At 38.9% G+C, this 23,559-nt stretch overlaps 1 protein-coding gene across 2 annotated transcripts in view; it reads left to right on the top strand.

Moving 5' to 3' along the window:
* Nucleotides 1–3,248: 3,248 nt before the first annotated feature.
* Nucleotides 3,249–23,559, top strand: part of WASF2 (WASP family member 2) — a 77,165-nt gene continuing 56,854 nt past the window's right edge. The window contains exon 1 of one of the 2 annotated variants that reach the window (XM_057499888.1): nt 3,249–3,409. The gene's annotated coding sequence lies outside the window, so the exon portion shown is untranslated. Of the gene's footprint in view, nt 3,434–23,559 lie in introns of both variants that reach the window. The other variant, XM_036914921.2, reaches the window with a different exon arrangement.

Genomic DNA, 23,559 nt, shown 5'->3' with positions numbered 1-23,559 from the left:
AAAATTACAGAACCATTAAATGGTAAAGGGGGGCCTCCAATCCAGCTTCTCTGACTCTAAATGTCTTTTTGCTTCCCCTAGCAGAATTAGAGGGTCTGTTCCTCGCACTTATCATTCTCAGGGACAGGAAACAGGCAGGGGATACCTTTCAGAATTGGTGGGAAAGGAATAGGGCTTGTCTCCAGAGCCAGGGACTTGATACAGACAGTGAATACTTTCACCCCTCCAGGTGATAACTAACTCCTTGGGTAGAAGAGGGAGGGCTCGTCTCCCAAGAGCAGCAAGTCCTCTTAGGTTCTGAGGTTAGGTTTTAAATTCCAGCTGTGCTGCTGACTGGGTGGCCTCCGGCAAGTCACTTAACATCTCTGTGCTTCCTTCATTTCATTTGTGAAATGACTATAACAGGACCTAACTTGTAGGATTGCTATGAGGACATATGAATTAATGCATGTACAGCACTAAGCACATGGCTGGCACATAGTAAATCCTCAGTATTAGTGCTGTTCATATAACTATTAAAACACACATCACCTTCCTGAACACCTGTCTGTATCCATTGTTTAAAAGGAGAAAGTAAGGCTCCCATTGGCAGACAACCTTCAAGCAAAGCCCCACAGTCTTACCGAGTACACATTGTAACTGCTGATGATCAATAATAGTAATTATTATTGAAGTTAGGATTTAACAACTGCTTACTCTGTGCTAAGGGCTTCACATTTATTACCTCATGTAGTCTTCACCACTCTGGGAAAAATAAACATTCTAAATCCTATTTTATGGATAAGAGAAGTGAAGTCACCTGCCCACGGTCACACTGCTAGGCAGGGGTAGGTATGATATGAAAGCAGGCTTGCCTGGCTCCAATGTCTCCTGTGACAAATTAAGGTCAGATGATACTTGCCAAATGCTTACATTGCTCTCTTCCAAATGCCTCTGCTGGATCTGCTGCTCAGGCTTACCTCCCTCTGTACTGGGAAGACCAAGCACTATTTAGGGAATACCTTCTATTTGTCAGAATGTTTTATACATATTTCCATATTGAATCCTCATGCCCACTTTATGACCCTCTTATCAGTATCCCCATTTCTCAGAAAAGTAGCTGAGGCACGGAGAGGTGTGGTAGCTGCTCAAGGTAGAGGCCAAGGATGGCAGAGCCCAGATTCCAGCCCAGGTAGTTGGTCTCAAAGTTTGCATCCCTTCAGGGTCTATCTGAGAAGTACAGAGACCCTTGGAAAATAGGTCTACTTTTAAAGCCAGGTTCTTTTCCCTGTAATGTTTTATTTGTTTAGGCCCTGTGCTTGAGCTCTGCCCTCCCTCCCCATTGCCACTATTCCCAAAGGCCCAGATGCCTTCCCTTTCTCTTTGCCTTCGATTTGTCTAACCACTGACTTCCTCCATGAGGAAGCTCCATGAGGGCCTGAGCCTGTTTTGTTCCCATTGTAGCTGCACCACTGGCAAGCTGCCGTATACATGGTCAGTGCTTAATAATTTTTTGTTGAATGGATGAATCCATGAATGAATAACTAACTACGATGTATTTTACACACAAGACTCATTAATTCCATAATTAACTCATTTACTCCTCACAACTGTCCTGTTGTCCCCATTTTAGAGAAGATGTAGGTGAGACTCAGAAAGTGGTAGAAATTGGCTTCAATCTCAGATCAGTCTGACCCCAAAGCCACTGACCTCTGCATAGCACCTGTTGTTTCCCAGCACCCAATGGCCACAGACAGATTTAAATAGTCATTGGTTGTCAGACCACAGGTCCCAATTTGAGCTTGGAGGTCACTGACTCAGAGGCACTGGGACCCCAGTCGGCACTGCCCACTTGGTGGTCTCTGCCCTTCTAAGGTCTTAGGCTGCCCTGTCTCCCACTCCCTTCTTAGCCTTCTTCCCTTCCAGGGAGGGGAAAGAACTAGGAATTGCAGCTAAGGCAGCCCTTCAGGGAAAAACAATCCTGCAGTGAAAAGAGCCCTGTTTTGAGAGCAGAGAGACCTGGATTTAAGTTCTGGCATGGAGGCTGTTCCATTGAGGGCTCACAGTGGCGTCACTGCCTTTCTCAGAGCTTCTTTGTCCTCGTTTGGGATTCTGTCTGGGTTGCTGACCCACCTGGCATTCCTCTCACCTCCTGATTTCTAGGACCTGAGAAACAGCTTGTGAGCACCTCTAGGGTCATTTTCCCCCAGGAGCCTTGGTGATTAACAATATCTCGGGGAAGCCTGTGTCAAAATCTGTGGTGACCAGAGAGATGGCCTCAAGACCCTCCCAGGAATGCTAAGGGGTTAGTTGGAAGGGGTCTTTCCCAGAGGATACCAGGCTTGGAAAGGAGAAATACAGGAACGGAAGTCAAAAGATACAGGTTTAAGTCCCAGGGTTTTTCAAATTCTCTGGGTGACCCCAGGGTTAAGGCAGGGTGTTTTCAGTTTTCTCTTCTGCAAAACGAGGACGCTATGCGCCCTACACAGTTACGCTAGAGAACTATGTGACGCATCTTTGCTAACTTGTGAATTTGTCACATTGATATCCAACTGGAGCCCTTTATAATCAACAAGATGCACATAAACCCACTCATGCATGAATCCTCAAAAACACTCTACGAGGCAGACATGACTGCTCCTATTTTTCAGAAGAACAAGCTGAGACCCAGACAAGTTCAGGAGCTGTCTAAGGTCGCAGAGTAAGGTGGTGGCTGAACCAGCTCACCTGACAGGGGCATTCATTCATTTCGAAACCAGTTCCCAGTCCCAGGACCCGTGGGCCCGCCCAGGATCCATCCTTCACCCCTTGACTCACTCTCCCCACCCTACTTACGGCTGGGCCTGAGACCGGAGGGAAGAGACAAAACTATCCGCAACTTAAGGGGTGTCCACAGAAAGTTCATGAGCTTGGCTCCTTCCTTTCACCAAAAATACTGGGTCTTTGAACTCTAAAAGAATTTGTCTTTCAATACACTTTCTATGAGTTTTTACACTTCCTGCGGTGGGATTTTCCTACCTTGAATTTAGGAGTTGATTTAGTTTAGTGTCTACCCCCATCTTACTTGGTTTGCCCTCACCATCCTCCCCGGGCCCGTGCCCCACCCGCCGCTGTTTACTCCGATTGCGGAAGTAGATTGGGTGGAGCTCCCGGGACAGTACGTCTTTTGCGTAGCTGTTTAACTGGCATTCATTCAAGCCAATGGAATGCCAGGAAGCTCAAGGCGGGTGGAGCAGAGAGCCAATCAGGGCCGTTGGTGGGGTGTGGCTGCCTTCCAGGGCGGGGAATCGCGTAATGGCGGACGCAGGCCGGGCGAGCGCGGCTGGGGGCGTAGCGCGCTGAGGGGGGGTCCGCCTGGGTGGCAGCCCGGAAGGCTGGCTGGAGGAAGAGACCCCGTGCGGAGAAGGGCTGCCGGCTGGCCCTTCTGTAGGTGAGTGCGCCCGCGCGAGACCAGGTGAGCAACAAGTCCCCGCGGGTGGGCCCCCGCATTGAGGCGCCAGGCCCGGCCCGGCCGCCCCTCAGAGAAGCACGCAGGGTCCCGGAGGAGCGGGTGGCGTGCCTCCTGCAGCCCAAGGGCAGAGGCCGGGCGAGCAGTTTGCACCGGGTGGCGTCTTGTTATACACCCCCTTTCCCAGGGAGGAGGTGCCCCGGAGATCCTCGGAGACTTAGAGGGGCCCGCAAGTCTGTGAGGCAGGGAAAGTGCCCCAACGTGACCTGGCTGTGTGACCTTGGGCAAGTCACTTCTTTTTCTGGGCCACAGTTTTCCCACCTGTAAAACGAAGGCATTGAATGAGATGTACACGAGCTGGATACCAGATGTTGTCTGAGATCTTGGGCTAGTTCTTCCTTAGACGGAGCCTCAGTTTCCATATCTGGGCCATAAGGGAATTGAGGTGCTCTTTGAGACCCCAGGCCCGGTGAGTTGCAGAGTGGCCGAGAGGAATGTGTGTGTGTGTATGTCTGTATAGGACGGGACTGCACAGTAAGAAGGAGTTGGCTAAAGGGACTTTTCCTCGAAGACTCTGGATAGACCCCAGGTTAAGACGGGGTAGAGTCCGGTTGCGTTGGCCCTCCAGGATCATCGAGCCTTTGAAATGGGGAGATTTTACATAGTTCTCCATAGAATCGGAGAAGAGGAAGGAGTCCATGGAGCCTCTTGGTGTTACGATTGAAATTTTGGCCCAAAAGAATCAAAAGATTGAAATTAGGCCCAGGAGAGCTAGGAGGAGGGAGAACATTTATGGTACTCCTACTATGTGCCAGACCTTGTTTTAGGCATACGTTCTAATGTAATCTTTACAGCCATCCTTGAGAATTTACACATAAGGAAACTAAGTTTCAGAGAAGTTAAAGTAACTTGCCCAAGGTCACATGGGAATGTGCAGAGTTACCACTGTTAAGGTGTTGCCTTTCAGAATCACTGGGCAAAGGGGGTTAGTCACTCTCCATCTAAAAGAAGTTTGCTTTGTCACGAATGGAGGGAGAGGTCTGGTCCCTGACACTTGTATTGTCTTCTGGCATGGAGCTCAGGATGGGTCTTGATCTCTGGGTGGTTAATTATAAGAACATCCCCTTTGTTCAGTCTGTGAGTTGGAAGGGACCGTTTCTAAATTGTAAATGTCACCCTGAACTGTGTCAGTGATGTATCGGTTTGAATTCTGACTGGGTGACTTGTAGAAGAAACTTGCCCAACTATTGACATATAGACTTGACTCTTAGTTCAGAGTGGTGTCGGCCCAGTAACTTTCTCCTCCTTTGTAGGCCAATTTTTCTTGGGATTGGAGAAGTTTTCCATTTGTTAGTTCAAATTTCTTTGAATTCTTGGGGTGAAATAGCTTGCCTCTGATTAAGTGTAATGTTCCTGAGTGAAGATTGTGGACCTGGAGTGGGAGGTAGTTGGGTACTGTAAATTGCAGCCCTTAATTTTTCCAAACCTCAGAGCTTTTGGTTAATCAAAATGGTAGGACTGGCAGTTGTGTATTGTTCTCATATGTCAATGGTAGGAAAGAAAATCGGAAGAGGAAGTTGCTGAGAAAGAGGGCGTTTCTTAGCAGTGGAGCCAATACGTATTCTTTGTTTGAAATTCTAAGACCATAAAAGCAACAACTGTTGGAGGAAGGAAGGAAAAAACTGTGAAACTCTTCTCTGGTTCAGATATCTTTTAAGAGCTGTTCCTGTTGCTTTCCCTGTCCGAGGCTCTGCTTTCACAGAAAAAGTCAATTGTAATTTGCTCAACATTCAGAAATAGTATTCTAGAATGAAATAATTTTAAGTCTTAAACCTGGATAAAGTTTTTAAAAAAGAACATTTTACTGAGTATATTATTTATCAGTGGATGATTCTTTTTCTCACCCTGATTACCCATTGCAGCCTTTGGGTCTGTTTTAACTGTGATTTAAATTAGTGAATTTCAGCCTAAGAACTATTGATCTAGATATTGGATAATGCTAATGTTATCATCATTTGAAAAACACATAATAGTGCATTCAGTTTTTTACATTTTTTAAAAGTCTTTTTAATGTTTTATTTTACAGGATTGGAATGAGTGAATAGTTATTAAGACATTGACTATTTCATGTGAAGATATACTTGTAATCTCAGTATTAGTTATATTTTCCATATAAAAGTAAGTCTTAATTAGCATACCACTCCACAGTACCTTGGGGGCCAAAAAAATTCTTGGGGTCAGATGTGTTTCTGATTTTTTTCGCATTTTAGAAAGGGAATATGGTGCATGTACAGTGTATTATGTTACATCCCAGAGAGACCTAAAGCAACCCCTTTTAATCAAATACATTACTGTATCTACAGTAAAATGTCAGAATGTTCACACCAGCTGGGATAAAGAAATACTATAGTTTCATGTCAGGTTTTGCCAGCAAATGAATAATGAAAAACTTGTTTTTTACAGCCTTTTGGATTTTAGAATTGAAGTTAAGGGATTGTGGACCTCTGTTGATAAAACTTACATCATGACAAGAACAATTACAAGGAAAAATACTGTAAACCAATCTAATTTCAAAGCTATGGGTCTTAAGAACAGTATTACGTAGAAGCTTTTACCGTATTGCATAAGTTTTTTGTTTCTTTCATGTAACAATCTTATTAATATGTGCCAGTATGCATTTTTCCTTAAGTGCCAAAAATACCTTTTAATACCCTCATTAGTCCCTGTTTTAGGTGTTTCAATGGCACCCTATCCCTTTTTTAAAAAGTAATTTATAGGGTCTTTTGCTCATCAGTTTTCCTATAGCAGTTAAGAGAACTGTACCTTTTAACATATAATTCAGAGTAAGACTGATCAGATGAGAATCTGTAGATTCATGTTTGCTGAACTTAAAGCTGATGTTCCCTTCAGGGTGATCTTTAATATAAGGTCATCACTGTTGGATGGGATTTAGGTGAAACAATATTTATTTTTAATATATGAAGTCTCCACAATTTGAACATCTTGATAGGGGGTTTGCTAAAATGTATTTACTCAAAGTATTTTTATTTTAAGCATATGATATGAGCAGCTTGAGCTTACCAGCCATATGAATTTTGGGTAATTTCTTTAAATGGCCAAGGGACCTCTAGGAGCATATTTACAAAAACTCAAGTCTACTCTACTTTTCTTGGACACTTCAGCTATAGAGTGAGGTGGACTGGTATTGTTGCAGGTTAAATAATTATTTCTTCTCTTTAAAAGAAGCCCCATGAGAACATGAATTTGAGAGATTATGGCCTTCAGGATACCACATAGCCACCTGATTTGAGGGCCTCAATTCATCTTCCTGTTGGGTGTCTCCATAGGTACTTTCATTGCCAAGGAGATAGAAGGGGTGTGGAACAGTCTATCAGTGTAGCAGGTAGAGTTGGTGTATGATTGGACTAGGGAACAGGCACAGTTCTTATCCATACTACTACAGTTTCTTCTATTTCATAAGCACTGATGATACTGCAAAAAGATTACAAATTAGTGCATTAACATCCTATTCCAAGTTACTCTGGTGTGACTGTGGATGAATTCTTCAGGACAGGACCTATGTCTTATGCTTCTTTTGTATTCTGCAGAACCTAAAGGCCAGAACAACAAACTTACATCAGAATTTACCATTAGAAAACATTCATAGCTGGATCTGCCTGGGAGCTCTGATATCAATACACAACCAGGGTTGAGAACCACTGACATATACACAATGCAGGTGCTCAATAAAATATGTGTTGATTAATTTGCTACTGGTTCTGGCATGAATTGGGTAGGGTGGAAGAAGACCCAGGTTTTTCATAAAGCAAAGTAGTTTTCCAAGATACCAGTACATATCTAACACTTGGCACATTTGGGCCCATAGTCAGTTTGCTGCTAGTTACTCTGCCAGCATCCCCACCCTGATTTTGTGACCTAGGCAGGATTAGATACAGTCTGTGACAAAAGGCAACTGAAAGTTTTGTTTAATTCTTGGGTGATGTCCTTACTGACAGATTCATTAGTGTAACAGTTGCTAAGTTGGGAATGGCTATGCAGGAGTTGGGGATTTGGGTGAGGGAGGTGGGCTGCTGGGCACCAGTGATGTCAAGGGAAGAAATGGAAAATTGTAATTTAACTGTGTCTCCAACATATAACATAATGCATGGAACATAATTGGTGTTTCAGAGCTTTTTGTTGACTGAAGAAATGGATGGCTCTTTGTTTGGCGGTATATAAGCTGTGAAATAAGATACTTCCTATTGATTCTACAAAACTGAGCTCCGATACCTATTCCATGAAGCCTTCCCAGGAGACATTGAGTGACTCCCTTGTTTGTTTTCTCCTTCATTGAATCATTTATCAGATTGTCAAATCTGTTACCAGACAAATTATAAAACTTTTTTTCCTACCTGACTGTGAGCTCCTTAAGGGCAGGAGGACTGTATTCATTTTTGTATGACTGGTGCTTAGCATATAACAATGAAGGCTTATAGATGCTAATAATACTTAAATTATGACCTCTGTGTTCTACTTCATTCTTGTAGGCTTCTCTTTCTTCCAGTTCATGTTCTTCCCTTTGTAGTTCAGATCAACAAACACATATTGTCTTTTTTTTTTTTTTCTATCATTAATGTACAATTACATGAGCAACATTATGGTTACTAGACTCCCCATGGTTATCCCCATATGGTTATCAAGTCCCCACCACACCCCCCCATTACAGTCACTGTCCATCAGCATAGTAAGAGTATTGAGTGTCTTTTGAGAGAGGACTTACTTAGGCCTTGGGGTGGGGTGGGGTTTCTCAGCCTTGGCACTGTTGACATTTTGTGCTGGGTAGTTCTGTAATGGTGGAGGGCTGTGTCCTGGATTGTAGGATGTTCAGCAGCACGCCTGGTCTTTACTCACTACCCAGTACCACTGTCCCCTCACTAACTGTGACCGTCAGAAATGTCTCTAGATGCTGTTAAAAGTTACTGGGGGAAAAATTACCCCCCATTGAGAACTACTCATATCAAGGGTAGGGATGGTGGAGTCACAGGAGGAAGTGAGTGTAGGTGGTCTCAGGTGTGCACTCTCCTTTTACTCCTTCCTTCTGGTTATACGCTCTTTCTTGTTTCTAACTTTTGACTTTTGGTTAGGAGAAAAATGAGGGAGATCAGGAGGTGACAGCCTTAAAATAGCCTCATTATTTAGTTTAAGCATACAGGAGCAGTACAGATAGCTGAATTATTTATGTAGGTCTATGTAAACTCAATTTCTACCACTGATTAGATGGAGTAAAGAGTTACTAGAGTATTACTACCTTGCATTAAGGACTATTTCTTAGAAAAGCTTATAGCTGAAAAGTTTAATACATAAAGAATAGCTATTGGTTTTATTGAGAACTTGCCAGGACTTGTCAGGGTTCTTCTTTGCTAATTTTTGAGCTTTGTGGCTAAGATATATTGTATCTTTTTAATGTCCCTGCATACATTATAACTCTAAAAAAACATTTTTAGCTAAAGGGTGTGTTTTTCTGAGCTCTGTATTTTTTGTGATAGGTAGATTGATCAAGGCAGTGGTCCTTGGTCTCTTTGGGCATTCAGGAAGTAATGATAAGTTAGTAACATTTGGGGGATTTCACTGTCTTTTGGCCAACCCTCCACAATATAATGTAATCATTCACGTCTTAGTCACCATTAAAATTGAATGAGTGTTTTTTTTACTATTGTATTTGAAGTTGTGAATGATACTATAGAGGATTCAAATGTATAGTTATGAATGGTATCTCAGAATAGTTACCATTTATGCAAATGAAACACACTTCTTAACTTAGAAACCAAACAGAATTAAATTAGAAAAGGGAATAGAAACAAGAATTGTTGAATGCTTGCAGAGGAAATAATATTCAAATATAGAAGTATCCCAGTAAAATTTGCTCTTTGTCGTGATTTCTATACACCAATAAAGAAAAACAGTTTGAGATTGATGGGAGAGGCTATTAAAATTTGCCTGTGATAATACATTTCATTTTGTTTTTTTTTTCTGGTAAACCGGTAAAGTCTGAGACATACTCTCTTAGGAGTAAGATTAATTACAGTTAAACAGAATTAAATTTCTTATTTTTAGAATATAGAAGCCCTTTTGGAAAGAAGCAGTGGTTTAGTTAATTTCCACTCTGAGTGAATGTGTGTGTGTGTGTGTGTGTGTGTGTGTGTGTGTGTGTGCATACATATACACACATGTGATATGGCTTATGGTGACATTTAAACTTTGTAATTGGCATAGTAAAGTAACAAGAGCAATTCCTTTACTCTCAGGTATTTAGAATTGAGACCTTTTTCTCCCAATTATGCCATTGTTCTAGCAAGTACTCAGTCTAAAAGCTTTTTCTCAAATCGTATCTTGAGAAATTGTGTTTAACTGTGTAGCAGGAGGTCATGCCCATCAGTGTTCCCTTCCATTCATAATTGAGAACTGTAAGTTTCCCTTTTTAGAATACTGATAGTCATTAAAGAATAGTATTCCTGATAACAAATCATCTGTGGAATTATGGGAAATATAAGACCAACTTTGCCCCATTACTTTTAAAGCTCCTTCAGCATTCATTGGGCGATAATTTGCAAAGTACAGTGCTCCCACTTGATATGTACCATTACAGTCAGTCCCCAGCATTTTAGTAGTAGCTACATTTTACAGATAAACAGTCTCAAAAAGGTTAAATAACTTGCTTAAAGTTGCTCAAATCACAAATAGCAGATTTGAGATTAAAACCTTTTTTTAATGAGATTTTCTTAAAGGTAAAATTTACATACAGGGAAATGTATGGAAATGCAGGTATTTAATTAGATGAGTTTTGACAAGTGTAAACACATGTGTAGCCAGCACTCCAGTCAAGAGGTAGAACATTTCCATAATCCTCCAGGTTACCTCACTTCCAGTCAGTCCCCACTTTGTCATACAAGTCACTGTTCTGATTTCTATCCTCACATGAATTTTGCTTCCTCTTGACTCATATAATATGCACCCTTTTGTGTTTGAACTTTTCTGTTCAACGTAAAGTTTTTAAGATTCATCCATGTTGATGTGTATATTAGTGTGAACCCAATCTTTCGATGCATGTCTTTCCAACAAACTGCAGCTCCTGATTTGCTTATTCTTGCATCATGTCCCTTTTTTTTTTTTTTTTTTGCTTTGGTAGTATTTACAAGTAGTTTACTTCCCTTTTCTGATCTTAGATTTATTTGTTTTTAAAATCTCTTTGAAATTACAAAAGTAATACATGCTTATTGCAGCAAATTACACAATCAGAAGTGAATAAAGTTTCCTCAGATTTATTTTTATTTCTGCTTTTTTCTAGTTATGAAAATGAGTGCTGTTTGTTAAAAAGAAAAAGCCGAATTCAAAAAATATGAAACAGAATAAGAATAACCTATAATCCTATCAATTAGCATTTTGATATATTTTCCTTTTTCTCTGCAGTTTACCACAGCCAAGATCATAGTTTAGGGTTTTTAGGCTTTCCTTCTTATATTAGATTTGTCATATCCTCATTAATCAGTTCTTGTTACTTCAGTGTTCATGCTTATGGCCACCCTAAATCAGAATATCTAGTTGGCAGTGACCATGGCTCGGGGGGCCTAATCAGGCAACATTTTTGAATATTTACTGTACCCTCACTTCACCCATACCCACCATTTCTTGTGGAGTAGGAGGCAGTTTAATTCTGTGGTTATGAGTGAAGATTTTGGAGTCAGTCCATCTGGGTTCAAATGAAGGCCTCTCCACCTACTGGCTCTGTATGTTGCCTTGGATAGTGACTCTCTCGGCCTCAGTTTTCTCATCTGTAAATGGGGCCTGTCTAGCTTTACAGTAAAATATAGAACGTATCTCAAAGGGTATTGGAAGGGTTAAAGGATGTCATTTCTTAGTGCAATGCGCAATAAATGTTAACAGTTGTTAAAATAAGAAATGACATATTTGGTTGGATACATAATTTATCTGGTGCAGAATTGTGCTTGTGGGAAAAGAATGAAAATATCAACTTCAAAATTTATGCCCCAAATTCATAATTTCTCTTAGGAATTTCTTACAGAAATACTATCTGTGAATTTATCTAGACTATTTGAATTATTTTTTCTTACATTCTGTACTCCCCATCTGAGTAATGAGTTTTATTACTTTGTATACTGGATTGGGTAGTAAACTATTACCAGTTTTTATTGGTCCCAATAAAAGCAATAGCTCCTGGATAGTAAGTATATACTGTGTGCTAGGCAGTGTATATATCTCCATTCTCACCTTAACCCTTCGAATTAGTTGTTATTTACAGATGAGAAAAGTGAGGCTCAAAGAAACTAAGTAACGTGCCCATGGTCACACAGCTAAGCCTGCTGGAACTAAAATTCAAAGCCTGCTGTTCTTCTTTCCCTCCCTTCTTCCTTCCCTTCTTTCTTACTCTTTTTCTTTTTCCCTCTTTTACTATACCTTACTGTTTCCTTAGACTTCTGCTTTATAACTTCCAAGACTGATGCAGAATCCCTTTTTCCCATTTCACTCCCTCTTTGTTTCTTGTTAAAGTATCCTTTATATATCTGTATCTATGTTTTTTAAAAATGTGTACATACAGAAGCTCCTGTCTTTTGGTCTTTTTGGATACCTTTCTAGGCCTCCTCTGTCTATTTTACCTTTTTTTGTGCTATGATGAACACAACTGCACATTCTATTCTAGGTACAGATACACATTGGTTTAAGGGCAGGATAATGTGTTCTGTATTTCTAGAGCTTTCATAATAACCACCAACATTTTGTTGTCTTTTTGTAGCTGTTTTCAGGATAAGTCCAGGGACTCTGAAACCCTTTTCTTGTATTGTAACAGGTGGCTTTAGAGCTTATCATCTGATAATTATGGTTTGGACTATTCTTCCATTACTGCATTATCTTATTTTTGTCTACACGAAAGCTATTTTATACATTTTCCAACACACAACTTTGTACCATCAGACTTCTATAGAGCTACTGCTGTAGATCATCTGCCAATGAGAAAGATTTCACTACAAGTTTTTCTAGATAATTCCTAAAAATGTTATGTGATGGGTTTCAACATCAATCCCTGGGGAACCCATTTGTTTATACATCTTTATGTAGAGAAGGGATTATATCAGAACTCAAGTTTCTATTTCTAAATTAATTATTTGGAGAAAAAATTAGTCATCTTAAATCATATTTATTTGCTGTTTCAATAGCCTTTGGGAGAGTTTTTTTTTTTTAATTATGCTTAATTCTCATTATATATTATCCTCTTACTTCAGGTATGCATATGTGTTACCTGAAGCTTTGCAAACAGGAGGTTCTCTGTAAGGCTTTGCTATAAAATGTTCAACAATAGGGTAATGCCCAGTGCTGGGTTACTAGTTTAACAGTCAACAAATTTATTGAGTACTTACTGTGTGCCAAGTATCAGGAATATAACTCAGTGGCTATAAGAGTTAAGGTTTCTGCTCTCTTGACGTGTAAGTGGGCTTGGAGAGACAATAAACAAACATATAAGTAAAATGTTGAAAGACTGGTATGTTAGGAAGAGAATCAAATAGGGTGCTATAATAGAGAGTAATGGAGGAACTTAGATAAAGGTGGTTGGGAAAGACTTTTCTGAGAAGGTGACAAGCTGAAACTGGAGAACAGAAATGAACCAACTAAATGAAGAGATGAGGAAAGAAAGTTCCAGGGTAGAAGGAACTATAAGGGCAAAGGCATTTCAAAGCTTTGTAGGACTGATAAGGAGTTTTATTTCTAAGGACAATGGAAAGTTTTGAGGAGCTTTTGTTTGTTTGTTTATTTGTTTGAATTGAGGTGCTGGAAGGGTTTTTTAAAAAACTTTATAATGCAAAATTTCAAATGAATACAAAAGCTAAGAAATTGGTATAGTGAACCTTTATGTGTCTCTTTCCTAACTTCAACAATTACTAATTCATGGCCAGTCTTTTTTCTTCTAATACCTTTTATCTTTCCCTAATGTTTTTTCAACAGTAAATGTAGGTTTCATTTATTTATTTAAAAAATTTCTAGTTTTATTGAAATATAAATGATGAATAAAAATCTTACGTATTTAAGGTATACAAATAATTTTATATATATGTACATTGTGAAATGATAACCACAGTTAAACCAAGTAACACATCACTCTCATAGTTACCATTAATAATGTAATTTATTTAAAATGGTTATCTGGCCTATAGAACTGCAGTAGTTTAAATACTTGAATTAACACTTCTTTTTTTACAGTAACTTTATTGAGATACTATTCACATACAATAAACCACACGTATTTAAAATGTAAAATTTGATGTTTTGACATATGTATATGCCAGTGAAACCACCATCACAGTCAAGATAATGAACATATCCATCACCCCAGTGTTTCCTCCTGCCTCTTTGTAATCACTACCTCTAGCTTCTGTGCCTGCACCCCCTCCTCCACAGACAAACGCTGATCTGCTTTCTGTCACCACACATTAGTTTGTATCTTCTAGAATTTTATGTAAATGGAATCATACAATATGCGCTCATTGAGGGGGTCATCTGCTCTCTTTCATTCAGGATAATTATTTTGACATCCATCCATGTTGTTGCAAGTATCAGTAGTTTCTGCCAAGTAATAATCCATTATGTGAATATACTATTTTGTTTATCCATTCCCTTGTTGATGGACATTGGGGTTTTTTCCAGTTTGGGGTTATTCCAGATAAAGCTGCTATGAACTCCAAAAGTAGAAGAGGAGGGAATACTCCCAAACTCATTCTACAAGGCCAGCATCACCCTAATACCAAAACCAGGCAAAGACACCACAAAAAAAGAAAATTACGGACCAATATCCCTGATGAACATAGATGCAAAAATACTCAACAAAATATTAGCAAACCAAATTAAAAAATACATCAAAAAGATCATCCATCATGATCAAGTAGGATTTATTCCAGGGATGGAAGGATGGTACCACATTCGAAAATCCATCAACATCGTCTACCACATCAACAAAAAGAAGGACAAAAACCACATGATCATCTCCATAGATGCTGAAAAAGCTTTCGACAAAATTCAACATCCATTCATGATAAACACTCTCAACAAAATGGATATAGAGGGCAAGTACCTCGACATAATAAAGACCATATATGACAAACCCACAGCCAACATTATATTTAAAGTGAGAAGCTGAAAGCTTTTCCCCTAAGATTGGGAACAAGGATGCCCACTTTCCCTGCCTTTTTTTTTTTTTTTTTGGTATCCTTAATCCACAATTACATGAGGAACATTATGTTTACTAGGTTCCCCCCTTCACCATATCCCCCCTACAACCCCCATTACAGTCACTGTCCATTAGTGCAGCAAGATGCTGTAGAATCACCACTTGTCCTCTCCGCGCTGCACAGCCCTCCTTGTGCCTCCCCACACACTATACATGCTAATCGTAATGCCCCCTTTCTTTCCCCACCCCTTATCCCTCCCTCCCCACCCATCCTTCCCAGTCCCTTTCCCTTTGGTAACTTGGTCCATTCTTGGGTTCTGTGATTCTGCTGCTGTTTTGTTCCTTCATTTTTTTCTTTGTTCTTATACTCCACATATGAGTGAAATCATTTGGTACTTGTCTTTCTCCACCTGGCTTATTTCACTGAGCATAATACCCTCTAGCTCCATCCATGTTGTTGCAAATGGCAGGGTTTGTTTTCTTCTTATGGCTGAATAATATTCCATTGTGTATATGTACCACATCTTCTTTATCCATTCATCTACTAATGGACACTTAGGTTGCTTCCATTTCTTGGCTATTGTAAATGGTGCTGCAATAAACACAGGGGTGCATCTGTCTTTTTCAAACTGGGCTGCTGTATTCTTACGGTAAATTCCTAGAAGTGGAATTCCTGGGTCAAATGGTATTTCTATTTTGAGCTTTCTGAGGAACCTCCATACTGCTTTCCACAATGGTTGAACTAATTTACATTCCCACCAGCAGTGTAGGAGGGTTCCCCTTTCTCCACAACCTCGCCAACATTTGTTGTTTGTCTTTTGGATGGTGGCGATCCTTACTGGTGTGAGGTGATAATCTCATTGTGGTTTTAATTTGCATTTCTCTGACGACTAGTGATGTGGAGCATCTTTTCATGTGTCTGTTGACCATCTGAATTTCTTCTTTGGAGAACTGTCTACTCAGCTCTTCTGCCCATTTTTTAATTGAATTATTTGCTTTTTGTTTGTTGAGGTGCATGAGCTCTTTATATATTTTGGATGTTAAGCCTTTATTGGATCTCTCATTTATGAATATATTCTCCCATACTGTAGGATACCTTTTTGTTCTATTGATGGTGTCCTTTGCTGTACAGAAGCTTTTCAGCTTGATGTAGTCCCACTTTGTTTCCCTTGCCCGGGGAGGTATGTTCATTAAGAAGTTGCTCATGTTTATGTCCAAGAGATTTTGGCCTATGTTTTTTTCTAAGAGTTTAATGGTTTCATGACTTACATTCAGGTCTTTGATCCATTTCAAATTTACTATTTTGTGTATGGGGTTAGACAAAATCCAGTTTCATTCTCTTACATGTAGCTGTCCAATTTTGCCAACACCAACTGTTGAAGAGGCTGTCATTTCCCCATTGTATGTCCATTGCTCCTTTATCGTATATTAATTGACCATATATGTTTGGGTTAATGTCTGGCATCTCTATTCTGTTCCACTTGTCTGTGGGTCTGTTCTTGTGCCAGTACCAAATTGTCTTGATTACTGTGGCTTTGTAGTAGAGCTTGAAGTTGGGGAGTGAGATCCCCCCACTTTATTCTTCCTCCTCAGGATTGCTTTGGCTATTCAGGGTCTTTGGTGTTTCCATATGAATTTTTGAACTATTTGTTCCAGTTTGTTGAAGAATGCTATTGGTATTTTGATAGGGATTGCATTGAATCTGTAGACTGCTTTAGGCAGAATGGCCATTTTGACAATATTAATTCTTCCTAGCCAAGAGCATGGGATGAGTTTCCATTTGTTAGTGTCCCCTTTAATTTCTCTTAAGAGTGTCTTGTAGTTTTCAGAGTATAGGTCTTTCATTTCCTTGGTTAGGTTTATTCCTAGGTATTTTATTCTTTTTGATGCAATTGTGAATGGAATTGTTTTCCTGATTTTTCTTCTTTCTGGTAGTTCATTGTTAGTGTATAGGAAAGCCACAGATTTCTCTGTATTAATTTTGTATCCTGCATCTTTGCTGAATTCTGATATTAGTTATAGTAGTTTTGGAGTGGAGTCTTTAGGTTTTTTTATGTACAATATCATGTCATCTGCAGATAGTGACAGTTTGACGACTTCTTTACCAATCTGGATTCCTTGTATTTCTTTGTTTTGTCTGATAGCCATGGCTAGGACCTCCAGTACTATGTTGAATTACAGTGGGGCCTCTCTCCCCGCTTTTATTCAGCATAGTAGTGGATGTCCTAGCAACAGCAATCAGACAACACAAAGAAATAAAAGGCATCCAGATTCGTAAGGAAGAAGCCAAATTGTCACTGTTTGCAGATGACATGATATTTTGTACATAAAAAATCCTAAAGAATCCACTTCAAAACTACTATAACTAATATCTGAATTCAGCAAAGTTGCATGGTGCAAAATTAATACACAGAAATCTGTTGCATTCTTATACACTAATGATGAACTAGCAGAAAGAGAAATCAGGAAAACAATTCCATTCACAATTGCATCAAAAAGAATAAAATACCTAGGAATAAACCTAACCAAGGAAGTGAAAGGCCTATACCCTGAAAACTACAAGACACTCTTAAGAGAAATTAAAGAGGACACTAACAAATGGAAACTCATCCCATGCTCTTGGCTAGGAAGAATTAATATTGTCAAAATGGCCATTCTGCCTAAAGCAATCTACAGATTCAATGCAATCCCTATCAAAATACCAATAGCATTCTTCAACAAACTGGAACAAATAGTTCAAAAATTCATATGGAACCACCAAAGACCCTGAATAGCCAAAGCAATCCTGAGAAGGAAGGATAAAGCAGGGGGAATCTCGCTTCCCAACTTCAAGCTCTACTACAAAGCCACAGTTATCAAGACAATTTGGTACTGGCACAAGAACAGGCCCACAGACCAGTGGAACAGAAAAGAGAGTCCAGATATTAAACCAAGCATGTGTGGTCAATTAATATGATAAAGGAGCCATGGACATACAATGGGGAAATGACAGCCTCTTCAACAACTGGTGTTGGCATAACTGGACAGCTACATGTAAGAGAATGAAACTGGATTATTGTCTAACTCCATACACAAAAGTAAACTTGAAATGGATCAAAGACCTGAATGTAAGTCATGAAACCATAAAACTGTTAGAAGAAAACATAGTCAAAAATCTCTTGGACATAAACATGTGCAACTTCTTAATGGAACATACCTCCCCCGGGCAAGGGAAACAAAAGCAAAAATGAACAAGTGGGACTTGTCAAACTAAAAAGCTTCTGTACAGCAAAGGACACCATCAGTAGAACAAAAAGGCGTCCTACAGTATGGGAAAATATATTCATAAATGACATATCTGATGAGTTGACATCCAAAATACATAAAGAACTCATGCACCTCAACAAACAAGAAAGCAAATAATCTAGTTAAAAAATGGGCAGAGGATCTGAACAGACACTTCCCCAAAGAGGAAATTCAGATGGCCAACAGGCATATGAAAAGATGCTCCACATCACTAATTATCAGGGAAATGCAAATTAAAACCACAATGAGATATCACCTCACACCAGTTAGGATGGCCAACATAGAAAATAGGAACAACAAATGCTGGCAGGGATGTGGGGAAAGGGGCACCCTCCTACACTGCTAAACTAGTTCAGCCATTGTGTAAAGCAATATGGAGGTACCTAAAAAAACTAAAATTAGAAATACCATTTGACCCAGGAATTCCACTCCTAGGAATTTACCCTAAGAATTCAGTTTCCCAGTTTCAAAAAGACATATGCACCCCTATGTTTATCGCAGCACTATTTACAATAGCCAAGAAATGGAAACAACCTAAGTGTCCATCAGTAGATGAGTGGATAAAGAAGATGTGGTACCTATACACAATGGAATTTTATTCAGCCATAAGAAGAAAACAAATCCTACCATTTGCAACAACATGGATGGAGATAGAGGGTATTATGCTCAGTGTAATAAGCCAGGCGGAGAAAGACAAGTATCAAATGATTTCACTTATCTGTGGAGCATAAGAACAAAGCAAAAACTGAGGAACAAAACAGCAGCAGACTCACAAAACCCAAGAATGGACTAATAGTTGCCAAAGGGAAAGAGACTGGGGGACATGTGTGGGAAGGGAGGGAAAAGGGGAATAAGGGCATTAGGATTAGCACTTGTAATGGGGGGGGCATGGGGATAGCAGTATAGCATAGAGAAGACAAGTAGTGACTTTGTAGCATCTTACTACGCTGATGGACAGTGACTGTAATGGGGTATGTGATGGGGACTTGATAATGGGGGGAATCTAGTAACCACAATGTTGCTCATGTAATTGTATGTTAATGATAGCAAAAAAACAGAAAGAAACAGGAAAATAAAAAGCTACTTTGAACATTTATGTACAGGTCTTTGCATGGCTATTTCTTTTCAGTTCTTAAAATTGAGATACAATTCACAAGCCAAACCATTCACCCATTAAAATTGTGCAGCTAAGTATTTTTTTTTTTAGTATATTCATAGTGTTGTGCAGCCATCAGCACTGTTTAATTCCAGAACATTTCATCACCCCAAAAAAGAAATCCCATACCTATTAGCAGTCATTCCTCACTTCCCTGCAGCCCCAGGCAACCATTAAACCTTCTTTCCAGGTCTATAGATTTGCCTGTTCTGGACATTTCATATAAATTCAGTCATACAGTATGTGGTCTTTTGTGTTTGGCTTCTCTCACTTAGCATAATGTTTTCAAGGTTCATGTAGCAACATATATCAGCACTCCTTTCCTTTTAATGGCTGAATAGTATTCCATTGTATGGATGTACCACCTCTGTTTATCAGTTGATGGGCATTTGGTTCATCACTTTTTGGCTTTTATGAAAAACGGTCTTTTAAACATTTATGTACAGATTTTTTGTAAGGGCATGTTTTCAGCTCTCTTGAGTATATACCTATGAGTGGATTTGCTGGGTCATAGCATAACTGTGGTAATGCCAGACTGTTTTTTAAAGTTGCTAGATCTTTCATTCATTTTATATTTCCACCAGCAGTGTATGATTCCAGTTTTTCCACATCCTTACCAATATTTCTTATATGTCCTTTTGATTTTAATCATCCTAGTAGGTGTGAAGCGATATCTTTTGTTTTGATTTGCATTTCCCTAATGATTAGTGATGTTGATTGTCTTTTCATGTGTGTGTTGGCTATTTGTGTATCTTTGGAGAATGTCTAAAGGCTTTACCCATTTCTTAAATTGGGTCATTTGTCCTTTTAATATTGAGTTGTAATAGTTCTTTGTATATTCTGGATATTAGTCTTATCAGGTATGATGCGCAAATGTTTCTTCCATTTCTGTAGGTTGTCTTTTCTTGATCATGCCCTGCAAAACAGAAAAGTTTTTAATTTTGATGAAGTACAGTTTATCTATTTTTGCTTTGGTTTGTGCTTTTAGGTGCTTTAGGCAAGTAAGAAACTAATCTAAAGATTTACACCTGTGTTTTCTTCTAAGTGCTTTATACTTTTAGATCTTATGGTTAGGGCTTTGATCCATTTTGAGTTAAATTTTGTGTATGGTCTTAGGTAGGGATCCAACTTTATTCTGTTGCATATGAAAATCTAGCTGTCCCAGCACCATTTGTTGAAAAGACAATTCATTCCCTATTGAGAACATCCTTGTGAAAGATCAGTTGGCCATAAATAGATGCATGGGTTTATTTCTGGATCTCAATTCTCTTCCATTGATCTAAATATCTCTTCTTATGCCAGTATCACACAGCCTTGATTATTGTAGTCCTGTTGAAAATTTTGAAATAAAATAGTGTGAGTCCTTCAACTTGTTCTTTTTCAGTATTGTTTTGGCCATGCTGAGTCCCTTGCATTTCTGTATGAATTTAGGCTCAGCTTGTCAGTTTCTGCAAAAAGGCTGGCTGGGATTTCAATAGAATTTTCATTGAATCCATAGATTAATTTTGGGACTCTTGCCATCTTAACAATATTAAGTCCTCCAGTCTATTAATATGGGATGTCATTTCATTTATTTAGGACTAAACTTTTTCTGTTTTGTAGTCTTTAGTGTACAAGTCTTGTAACTTTATTCTGAAGGATTTCATTCTTTTTGATGCTATCATAAATGAAATTGTTTTCTTAATTTCATTTTTGATGGTTTATTGCTACTGTATAAAAAATACAATTGAGTTTAATATATTGATCTTATATTCTAATACCTTGGTTTTATTAGTTTTTTTGTATATTCCTTAGCATTTTCTAGGTATACAAGATCATATACAATACAGAGCGTCTTACTGCTTTACCATTCTCATTCCTTTTTTTTCTTGCCTAATTGCCCTGGCTAGAACTTCCAGTATAGTGTTAAACAGAAGTGATGAGAGTGGACACCATAGTCTTTTTTTCTGACCTTGTTTTGATATCAGAGTAATACTAGCCTTATAAAATAAGTTCAGATGTGTTTATCATTATTTTTGAAGCAGATCCCATTTCACTTTTAAATATTTCAGCATATATCTCTAAAATAAAATTATTCCCCCATTGGAACATAATTATATTAGCATTGTTACACTCCAGTGTCTTTAAATGTCCAGTCACTTAAAAAATTTTAAGTGGGGAGGTAGAGGTGGGTATATGGGATGATTTCAATTTTTAAAAGATTAATCCAGTTGCTGCAAAGAAAATGGTTATCTGGGGACAGGGATTGATTGAGGTGAGTAACAGAAGGCTATTGCAGAGTCCAGGTAATAATAGAGACTTGAATTAGGTTGGTGGAAAAAGAAATGGAGAGAAGTAGATGTATATAGTATATATTTTGGATTTAGAGCTGATAGGACTGGACAGATTAGATATGTGGGTTAAGGAAGGAGACAAGGATGGAGCATGCTTTCCTTCTGGAAACTTTTCTTAGCTTTTATGACAAAGCATTGTTCTGGTTCTCCCTTCTGCCTTCCTTGATGCTTCCTTTGTCAGGCTTCAAGTTGTCCTTTGACCTTGCATTTCTGTTCATGCCTTTGTTTTGGGAGGTCATTTTCTGTCTCGTCTTTAACTACAACCTCCATGTAGTAACTTCCAGATCTGAACCCCAGAATTCCTATTGGATCATTCCACCTGGAGATCCCTTCTGCACCTCCAGCTTTTCATGGACTGTTTTCTTTTGGTATCCGGTGGTCAGATTAGTACAGCTTGTCTCCTCCTTGCTTGGGAGATATGTTCACAGGGTTTAAGGATGGATTTTGTACCTTAAATACAGGCTTTAATGATGAATCTTTGCTTTTCTAAGATGCTTAGCATACCTGGAAAGCATTTTCCTTCAGAATCTTGACTTCCTCATGGGTTAAAACAAGAAGGCTAAAGCTTATCTTCTGCTCATCCTCCTTCCCTCTGATCCCTGACTTGCTGCCCTTTATCCTGATTCACATATTTCTATTTATTAATTCCCTCAGTCATCTGTTCAGCATGTTTCAGAGCTGGTATAGGTCTGGCATCTGGCAGCATACCAAACTTTCGCTCCACTATTTTCCCAGTTTATCCAGGTGTAAGGCTTAGTTACTATTGACTTCCCTGAACTGCCTATTTCTTTTCATGCCAACACACTCCCAGGTCCCTCCGTTTTTCCCTACTACCTAACTTCAGGTTCTTTGTCACCTTTTGCTGTGACTGTTGTCCCTAATTCCAATTTCCCTCCCCAGCTCCATTCTATTCTACTTTGCTTATGTAAAATACATGGCATCTTCTAAATATTCTGTTATGTATAACTCCAGTTGTGTGACTCGCAATCACTCGCTAACTGAAGTACAAACTCATCCTGATATTTGAAATTCTGTGATCTGGTCCTACTTGTGTTTCCATCCCACTACTTTTGCAGTCATGTACTCATCTTCCTTCATTCCCCAGACATGTCTCATTTTCTGCTTATGTGCCTCTGCTTACACATCTGTCCACCTCAGAAATATTCCTTTTCTCTGCATGTCCAAATCCTATTTTTAATGCTCAGTTATATGATACTCTTCTGTGATGCCTTCTGTGATTTACTTAACCAGGAGTAAACCATAATTTCATCACTTCTTACTTGATTTTGTATTTATGTACTTTTTTCATCTCTCCTTTATGACTAAACCCCTTAAACTTACTTGTATCTCTTTTGTCTTCTACAATGCTAACGCCTTTGCATTTAGTAGTTACTCAATAAATATTTCTTGAGTGAGATAATATAGATAATGTACCTGGAAGCACAAAACTAGATTGAATGGTCTCGTGAGTTATTAGCCAACCTCAGGATTTAGGATTTTTGTAGATTGAAGAGCTGAAAGTGTTTAAACTTTGCTCTCATTAAAAAATATATAGAAAATTTCAAACATGTAAAAATAAAAGGAGAATGATCTAATGAATCCCTGTATGCCCTCACTCAGCTTCAGTGGTTGTCACCTCACAGTCAATCTTGTTTCATCTGTACCGCCACCTACTCTCCTTGAATTCTTTTGAAACAAGCCCCAGACATCATATCATATATAAATTGTAAATAATTTCATTATGTAGCTCTAATGATAAAATATAATTTATTTTTTTAAAACACACAGTACATCATCAAATCCAATTAATGTTGAGATTCCCACAGTTGTTTTCACTTCTCCCTCTCTGCCTTCATTTCTGGCCCCCTTTCTCTCTAAACATTTGGTTTATTTGAACGAGGTTCCAAAAAGGGTCCATACATTGATTTGGTTTAAATGGCTCCCAAGTCTCTTTAAATCTCTAGTTCTTTTGCCTCCTTTTTCTTGTGTATTGTTGTTGCTGTTGAAGAAAGCAAGTTGTTTTGTAGATTTTCCCATTCTGGATTTTGCTGATCGAATTTCTATGATTCATTTATGTTCCTCTATTCCTTGTATTCCCTGTAAACTGATGGTTAGATCTAGAGCA

The sequence above is a fragment of the Manis pentadactyla genome, chromosome 4 (genome assembly GCF_030020395.1).
Source record: "Manis pentadactyla isolate mManPen7 chromosome 4, mManPen7.hap1, whole genome shotgun sequence".
In the NCBI taxonomy this organism is placed as follows: domain Eukaryota; kingdom Metazoa; phylum Chordata; class Mammalia; order Pholidota; family Manidae; genus Manis; species Manis pentadactyla.
Note: the sequence above shows the minus strand (reverse complement) of the source record. Positions and strands in the feature narration are given on the sequence as shown.